The sequence below is a fragment of the Bombina bombina genome, chromosome 4 (assembly GCF_027579735.1).
Source record: "Bombina bombina isolate aBomBom1 chromosome 4, aBomBom1.pri, whole genome shotgun sequence".
Taxonomy (NCBI): domain Eukaryota; kingdom Metazoa; phylum Chordata; class Amphibia; order Anura; family Bombinatoridae; genus Bombina; species Bombina bombina.
In genome coordinates, this window is record NC_069502.1 from 213,568,442 (window position 1) to 213,578,441 (window position 10,000).

Here is a 10,000-nt window from a genome sequence, read left to right on the forward strand (position 1 = left end):
GATTGTGCCCCTGAGGACATATTGACTTTTGTTGGGTGTGTGTGGCCCTTTAAGAACCATCTGGGGACATATTGTGACTTTGATGAACAATGCCCCTTTAAGACTATGTCCCCAGACCTGTGAAATGACTTTTCCCTGGCTTTCTCCCACTTGGTTCAGTTTCATTGTGTGCCATTAAGAGTTAAATTTTGTTCAGCTTCAAGAAACCTATTCTAAATACAAGTCTGCTGGGATTAGCTCTAATTAGGTTTAGTGATCAACTTTCCCATTGTCTAATCAGACTAGTATTGATAAGGTGGACTGCATTGTTTTATTGTGTGTAATGTTATCTGCTGAAGTAAATGTTGTGGCCTGTCAAAGGGAGTGTCTCTCTATCTAATATCAAATGTGTGATGGGGGATTTTATGCCTCCCCCTGAGAGTGTCCTGTTTGCATGTAACCTGAATAAAAGCAGGCTGTGTGCTCCAGCACATGAGACCTATTTTTGACCCTCTAACTTGCAGCTTTGACTCATGTTTGTAGGGGACAGCTTATAATCACTACAGGGATTGCTATGCTCTTCATACTCCCTTAGCTACAGGGATTGCTACAGAAGGAAGAGGTTCGCCTACTGGAGCCTGGTCGTAGGTCCAGGGCGCAGAGCAGACGGCGAGATACCAGCCCAGCAGCGGTGGTTCATATAGTCTGCATTACTTATGGTGGCTACGCAGCAGTTATAGTGTCCACGGTGCTGCTGCTCCTTTGGTGAGCGCTAGGAGCATCCTTTTCTACGGTCCAACTTCCAGCCAGCCTGGAGGCAACCGTAACAGATAGATATAGTTAGACTTATTGAAATACATATAGATAGATAGATAGATTGATTGATTGATTGATAGATAGGTAGGTAGATAGGTAAATATATATATATATATATATATTGATAAAGATAGATAGATAGATAGATAGATAGATAGATAGATAGATAGATAGATAGATAGATAGATGGTAGATAGGTATGTAGATAGAAAGATAGATAGATAGATAGATAGGTAAATAGATATATTTATTGATAGAGATAGATAGATAGATAGATAGATAGATAGAGTTAGACTGATTGAAAGATAGATATAGACACATTTAGATAGATATTGATAGAGATAGATAGATAGATAGATAGATAGATAGACAGATAGATAGATAGATAGATAGATAGAGATTATGAAAGAGAGATAGAATGATAGATTGATTGAGATAGATAGATAGACAGATATATAGATAGATAGATAGATAGATAGATAGATAGATAGATACATAGGCATATATAGTTAGACTGATTGAAAGATATAGAGTGATAGATAGATAAATAGATAGATAGATAGATAGATAGATAGATACAACACAAAAGCAATATCAGATGTGGAAATCTAGAGGCACCAGTGTCAGGACATTTTATCCAATGTGGCCACAATATTAGTCAGGTCCGTTTTAAAATCATTGATGCAGTGCCACGTCCCAGACGGGGGGGGGGGGGGTAATAGAGAGATAATCTAAAAAAGAAGGAGGCTTTTTGGATCTACAAATTCAATGTGATGCAACCCTTGGGTCTAAATAGAGAATTAGATTATACACTATTTTTATAACTATTTTTGCAATCATTTTGAGTCAAGAAATGTCAAGTTTGCTGCAACTGTTTTTCAAATATTTGTTTTTTAACAATTTTCAATAATTTGTCTATCAATAATTCATTTGGTTGAAATTACATTGGTATCTGTATAAGTCATTGTTTTGCATATGTATATTGTTACAGAAGCATTAGTTATTTTGTTGTGAAGAGCTTATTTCCCAGCAGCAATGCCTGAACCAGCAAGCCAGCGCCTAAGAAGGGCTCCAAGAAAACCGTAACAAGTATCATTTCATAAAGAGTTAACTTTTTTTTTCCAGCTTTTAGAAACTATTGCCTAAATACAAGTTTGCTGGCCTCAGCTCTAAGTTTAGTGATAACCAATCCCATTGTCTAATCACCTCTGGAGCCAGACTGCTAATTGATAAGATGAACTTGTAAACTTGTTATCTTAAGTACTGTAATCCTATTGTGGCCTGTCAAAGGACATTGCTCTCTATCTAACTGTGTGATGGGGGATTTTGTGCTTTCCCCCCCCCCCCCTGGGAGTGCCCTGTGTGCATGTAACCTTAATAAAAAGCAGGCTGGGCATCCCAGTCCTGAGTTCTTGTTTGACCCTCAATCGCAGCGTTGACTCGTTTTTGTGGGCAGAAGGGTATCCTAGCTGTACTGCAGCTAAGGGAGATTATTCTATATTTGCGAGACTCATACAGAATACTATGGAAAGCAGCTTCTCCCCTCTTTAGCAATAGGGATCCAGGCTACTAAGCGGTCCATCTCTCAGCGAGACTAAGGGTAACCGTAACATTTGGCGGCAGCGGCGGGATTTTCCTGGATTTCCTAGGAGAGGTACAGAACGGATGGAGAGCGCTTACGAAAAATTGAAGCGTACAACCCTAAAGGATTTACTTGAAAGCAGAAGGGGGTACGCCAGCAACCGGCCGAGGAGAGAGCTGATCGCAGAATTGACCGAACTGGATCAGAGCTTCACAATGGCGGAAACACCGACCACGATTAGTGACGAAAAAACCAGGATTGTTCGGGAAAGGCTCTCATTATACGGGCCGAACCCCTCCATGGAATTGGTACAGCAGTTGATGGCGGAGGCGGACGAGGATATACGAGAGACTCGAGCCCACGAACTCAACCTAGCAAACGCACACCGCAATGCTGAAGCCCCGCAGGTAATCATCCCTGTCGAAAATGCTGGGAGGCCCAAGATACCCTATGCGGCATTTCGACCCTTCCTAGAGAGAGAGACAGGGATTGATGAATATTTGGCGGACTTCGAAAGGCAATGTGCCCTGCACCAGATTCCCAACAGAGAGTGGCCCACGATATTGTCTGGGAAACTATCCGGGCGAGCCCTGGAAGCCTTTCGTACTCTGGGTGCTGAGGAAGTGACACAGTATGAGCTAGTTAAGGAGACACTGTTGCGACGGTACGCTGTAACTCCGGACACGTATCGCCGACAGTTTCGGGGAACGGAAAAGAAGCCTAACGATACCCATATGGAATGGGCGCACCGAATGCGGAGAGCGGCAAATCACTGGCTGAGCGGAAGTAAAGCGGTGATTGGGGAGGAAATTTTACAATTGTTTCTCTTAGAACATTTTTATAATGGCATGGAACAGCAAGGGAAGGAATGGCTGTGAGACAGGCGGCCTTCTACCTTAGAAGAAGCAGCCAAATTGGCCGATGAACATTATGACTCCCGTCTTCACGAACCCATGAACTACCGAGCTCCAGCACGGGTCGAACCCAGAGAGGTTTACCGTGCACCCCCTCGTGCTGAATTCCGAGCCCCGGTGCCCACAGGGCCTGTCCGAAACTCAGGACCACCCAATAACAGCTCTGAGCGTCCCAGACCGACTTGCCACCGATGCAAGCAACCAGGGCATTTCATGGCTAGCTTAATACGCACCAGACACCCAGGAATTACAATTACCCCTCTGGGTCCTATCGTCCGGCCCGGGCCCTCTGTGTTAACCAAGAGGCCCCTATGGAGGGATATGTGGGGCCGCTTCACGAGGCAGACCCTGTATATGCTGCCTCAGATAACCGCCAGCACCATCGGCATAGGGTATGGCTCGAGGGGCGATCTACCGAGGGATTGCGAGACACAGGGGCTACTATCACGCTGGTACAGAGTCATTTGGTGCCAGAGCACAAGCTATCCGGACAGACTGTGGCCGTTAGAGTGGCGGGGGGGGATGTGTACAAAATTCCAACAGCTAAAGTGCATCTTGATTGGGGAGCGGGAAAGGGGGCTGTGAACGTGGGCCTAATGGATAATTTACCTGCCAAAGTACTACTGGGCAACGATTTGGGCCCCATGACTTCTGCCTATGCTCCAGTATGCAACAACGAGGCGGACCGAGTGACTACACGGGCCCAAGCCCGGACGGAGCGAGAGCTCTCACCAGTGCGGGAGACACAGGTAAGACCTACCCCGACCTTGCCTGACAGGTTAGGCCCCATACCCTGGGACACCCCAGATGCTTTCGAGGCAGAGTCTAAGACTGACCCGACCTTACAAAAGTACCGGGAACGAGCAGAGACCGGAGGGGGCGGGGCAGATAACGAAACATTCTTATGGGAAAAAGGGAAACTATTCCGCTGGACAGAGAACAGGGGACAGCGTAGGCGACAGCTGGTAGTGCCCCATAAATACCGTCAAGAAATCCTCAAAATAGGCCACGACATCCCCTTAGCAGGCCACCTAGCCGTAACCCGTACCCTACACCGCATTACTCACACGTTCTTTTGGCCAGGGGTGCACGCTGACGTTAGAACTTACTGTAACACCTGCGATGTGTGTCAACGAGTAGGAAGGCGAGGCGATCACCCTAAAGCCCAGCTAGTAAATATGCCCATTGTAGAGGAACCCTTCAGCCGGGTTGCTATTGACCTAGTGGGACCACTGGCTACCCCTAGTCCCTCCGGTAAGCGATACATTCTTATCGTAGTGGCCTACGCTACCAGGTACCCAGAGGCTGTCGCCCTATCCAACATACAAGCGGATACGGTAGCGAATGCACTAGTACAGGTGTTCTCCCGGGTAGGATTTCCAAAAGAAATCCTATCCGACCGAGGCACCCAATTTATGGCTGAATTGACCCAACAACTCTGGCAGGTTTGCAAAATTAAGTCCCTCCTGAGCTCCCCATACCACCCCCAGACGAATGGGATGTGTGAGAGGTTCAATGGGACCCTCAAGCAAATGCTCAAGACGTTCACTCAGGAATACCGAGACTGGGAACGCTTCCTGCCGCACCTCCTATTTGCTTATCGGGAGGTGCCCCAGGAAACGACAGGGTTCTCTCCCTTCGAGTTGCTCTATGGAAGAAAGGTACGGGGACCCCTAAACCTGATCCGGGAGCACTGGGAGGGAGAGATGGAGGCTGACGGTGTCCCCATTGTGCCATACGTGCTGGAACTCAGGGACCGAATGGAGCAATTAGCCAAATCCATGCGGGCTAATCTCCAGTTGGCCCAGAGAAGACAGAAAGTATGGTACGATCGGGGGGCCCTAAAGAGAATCTTCACCATAGGACAAAAGGTGTTAGTACTTAAGCCGGTGAAGACAAATTGCAGGCGTCCTGGCAGGGTCCCTACCAGATCGTAGAGAAAAGGGGAGACACCACTTATGTGATAGCTAGCTGCCATGACAACAATCTTAGAAAGACATTCCATGTAAACATGCTCAAGGAATATTTTGAGCGACCAGAGAATGTGATGGGCGTATGTTGTTCCCCTCAGGAAGACCCCGACAGTTTACCCATTCCAGACCTATTAGAAAAGAGTCTCCCCACAGGTATAGTGGCGCAGGTTCAGATAGGGGACCGACTTAGCCCCACTGAAAGGGAGCAGCTTAACCAACTCCTCCAGTCCAAACACCTCACCTTCTCCCCGAAGCCAGGGTACACTACTTTAACCACCCACCAGGTAGATACTCCGGGACAAGCTCCCCTGCGCCAGGCTCCGTACCGAATCCCCGAAGCAGTTAGGACAGGAATGAAGAAGGAGATCGATGAGATGCTCCAGCTCAGGGTAATTGAGCCCTCCGATAGTCCCTGGGCCTCCCCAGTTGTCTTGGTGCCCAAGAAAGATGGGACCACCCGGTTCTGCGTAGACTATCGGAGGCTCAATGAAAATACCGTGACGGACGCTTACCCTATGCCCAGGGTAGACGAGCTACTCGATCGTATAGCCAGGGGAAATTACCTGACCACTATTGACCTCTGCAAAGGTTACTGGCAGATTCCCCTGGCCCCGGAGGCTATCCCCAAGTCGGCATTCGTCACCCCATTCGGCTTATATCAGTTTAGGGTAATGCCGTTTGGGATGAAGAATGCCCCAGCTACATTCCAGCGCTTGGTGGATAGGCTCCTGGATGGCTTCCAGAGTTTTGCTTGCGCCTACCTGGACGACATAGCGATCCACAGTGAGTCCTGGGAGGACCACTTAGCTCATGTGGGAATTGTTACGGTACCAACTGTGTACCAAGGGTTAACCCCAGATGAACAATGTCCTGCATAGACAATCAGCAATTCACAACCCAGCCAGTTTCAGGTTTAAAACAGAATAACATTTATTAAAGGCTAGATGCCTAGTATTTATACAGGTTTGACCCCAGATGGGGGTGTTGAAAGACTCTTGTACATTTAGATAAAAAGGGGAAGACGCCCTTTTATGAAACAGTAGAATTACATTACTTAAATACTTTACTTAGGCAGATAACAACTTAAACACATTTGGCTTGTCTTATCACCTAGCGTCTGCTACTGAGGGTGATTAAACAATGGCCTGTTTATTACTTAAATGTAATTATAGCACACAATAGCTGAGGCCAGAAAACCTGTCTTTAGAAATTAGATTCTTAGCTAAACACAATTAACTCCTTCAGTCCTGACAGAAGGGTCTGTCACATATCTCCCCCCTTGTGGAACACTCCGGCAGACCCGGCTTGACCCTTTGGCGGGTCAACCTGGGGATGACCGGACTAGGAGGTGGTAGGCATGTCAGTTTGCCAGGACAATCCATCTGTATTCCCGTTATGAGAGAGAATTCCTGTCCATACAAAGAAGGGTTCAACTTCCTCAGTGCCCAGACTAGGGCTAAACAGTCCTTCAAAATCCCATCAGCTTCTTTACGAGTTTTCTGTACCTGCTCTTTATAGGTATCCACAATCCCTTCATACTGACATAGGGTGCCCTTGAGTTGCTGCACCTCACTATGAGCCAGCGTCAGCTTCTCCTCAAGTGTCGCTAAGTTTGTCTTTAATGTTTCATGTCCCACTCTCAAGCTGGTGTTTTCTGCAGTCTGTCGGTGCAGCTTGTCTAGCAGAGATTCACGTTCTAAACGTGCTTTTTCCTCTGCGCTCCTCTTCTCCTTCATCAGCGCATTGTAACGGGACTTCCACGTATCAATAGCGGATAGAGATTTACTGAGCTCAGCGTCCTGGGGCTTAGCAGCAGGGGGGTCAGTCTCTGCTGCACGGATCTGAGCATGGGTAGTCACAGGGTTAACATCAGCGGGACCCATGGGAGCATAGGCAGAAACAAGGGGAGCCAAGTCATTTCCAAGAAGAACATCAGCAGGTAAGTCCTTCTTGACCCCCACATTCACAGGTCTAGCGCCCACTCCCCAATCCAAATGTACCCTGGCAACAGGTAGGCTGAACACATCGCCCCCTGCTACCCTCACAGCCACAGTGTCTCCAGTGTACTGTTTCTCAGACACCAAGTTCTTTTGAAGCAAGGTCATGGTAGCACCAGTATCCCGTAGACCACTGACCTTCTTCCCATTCACTTTAACCAGTTGCCGGTTATTCCGGTGGGCAGCTTGCACAAGGTCTGCCTCATGTAGTATGCTCCAGCATTCTTGCGCCTCTACGTAGCGGGCCGCAGGCTGAGGGTTACGTGTGATTCCGCCGGCAGGTCTTCTCCAGGACTGTGCTTGGTTCGCTGCATTTAGGGGACACTCTGGTCTTTTGTGCCCTAGTTGCTTACATCCAAAGCATCGAATCGGTTGTGAGTAGCCCCGCGAATTGAACCGGGCTCTCTGAGGGTAGTTCGTGGCCAGATGCCGTGTGGTATAGCGGTGTGCCGGGGGTTGGTAACTGGCAGCTGCTGGGGTGACTGGGGGTCTGTACTCCACTCTAGCAGGGGGCTTAGTGGTAGCAGTGTCCAGTTTGCGGGCATCCGTATACTCATCTGCCAAGCGAGCCGCTTCATGCAGGGTGGAGGGTTTACGGTCCCGAACCCACTCTCGAACTCCTGCGGGTAACTTGTCGAAGCAATGTTCCAACAGGAATAGCTGCAGCACCTCTTCCCCAGATACGGCTTGGCACCCCGCTATCCAGTGAGCTGCTGTGCGGTGCACCTTACATGCCCACTCAAGGTAGGAATCTCCAGCTAATTTAACAGTGTCTCTGAACCGCCTCCGGTATGCCTCCGGTGTAACCGCATACCTGGAGAGCAGAGCCTCTTTTACAGTATTATAATCCCCGACTTCCTCATCTGGAATGGCCCTAAAAGCCTCACTGGCCCGGCCGGATAATTTTCCGGATAATATCGTGACCCAGTCCTCTGCGGGTACCTTGTGTAGTGCACATTGCCTCTCAAAATCTGCAAGGTAACCATCAATCTCTCCTTCTGTTTCCAGGAAGTTTTTAAAAGCTGCAAAATTTACTTTTCTCTTTTCCACTGGGTTTGCTGCAGCGCCGCTTTGGCGAAGTAGGTTGGCCTCCACAGCTGCTATGACCCGGTCGATAATTTCCGCAGATGGGTTGGGGCCATAATATGCCAGTCTTATTTTAACCGCCCGATCAAAGCTTGCTTCTTCAGGGGTTCTGTCTGCTATGCTGGGCCCATTGGTTCCTTCTGTTCCTGGTACTCTTTCCATCTTAGTCAGTATTGTAATAATCCCCCTCTTCCTGAGGTTACTGGCTTGTGTAGTTGCTCTTCTGGGCGATAAGGTTCATTCCGTCGCTTGCCACCAATGTTACGGTACCAACTGTGTACCAAGGGTTAACCCCAGATGAACAATGTCCTGCATAGACAATCAGCAATTCACAACCCAGCCAGTTTCAGGTTTAAAACAGAATAACATTTATTAAAGGCTAGATGCCTAGTATTTATACAGGTTTGACCCCAGATGGGGGTGTTGAAAGACTCTTGTACATTTAGATAAAAAGGGGAAGACGCCCTTTTATGAAACAGTAGAATTACATTACTTAAATACTTTACTTAGGCAGATAACAACTTAAACACATTTGGCTTGTCTTATCACCTAGCGTCTGCTACTGAGGGTGATTAAACAATGGCCTGTTTATTACTTAAATGTAATTATAGCACACAATAGCTGAGGCCAGAAAACCTGTCTTTAGAAATTAGATTCTTAGCTAAACACAATTAACTCCTTCAGTCCTGACAGAAGGGTCTGTCACAGGAATGGTTCTGGATCAGATCCGGGCTGCTGGCCTGACTCTGAAGCCAGAAAAATGCCACTTTGGGATGGCCGAGGTACAGTACCTGGGTCACCGGGTGGGGTGTGGAAAGCAGCGACCAGAGCTGGCCAAAATAGAAGCTGTCGCCAATTGGCCCACCCCCATCACTAAGAGGTCCTAGCCTTCCTGGGCACGGCAGGGTACTATAGACGGTTCGTACCAGACTACAGCACACTTGCCAAACCCCTGACTAACTTGAGCAAGAAGAACTTACCTCGACAGGTCCTGTGGTCTCCCCACTGTGAAACGGCTTTCCAGGCTCTCAAAAATGCTCTAATTAACGCTCCTGTCTTGGCGGCCCCAGCCCTTAACAAACGTTTTATCGTCCATACAAATGCTTCCATGTTCGGGCTGGGAGCCGTCCTCAGCCAAGTAGGCGAAGATGGAGGGGAGCATCCAGTTGCCTATATCAGCCGGAAGCTCCTGCCCCGCAAAGTCAGCTATGCAGCGGTCGAAAAGGAGTGTTTGGCTTTGGTGTGGGCATTAAAGAAATTGACTCCCTATTTATATGGGCAGGAGTTCACTCTGGTCACCGACCATAACCCGTTGGTGTGGCTGAACCGGGTCTCTGGAGATAACGGCAGGCTATTACGTTGGAGCTTATCGTTGCAACCCTTCAATTTCACCATTACTTACAGACCTGGGAAACAGAATGGCAACGCCGACGGGTTGTCCAGACAAACCGACCTCAGCCCCGCATAACCAGCGTTCTGGACAGCCTTAGTCTGCTCCGAAAAGGGGTCAGACCGTGTCTGCCAGAGTGTTCCACAGAAAGGGAGCACTGTTACAGAAGCATTAGTTATTTTGTTGTGAAGAGCTTATTTCCCAGCAGCAATGCCTGAACCAGCAAGCCAGCGCCTAAGAAGGGCTCCAAGAAAACCGTAACA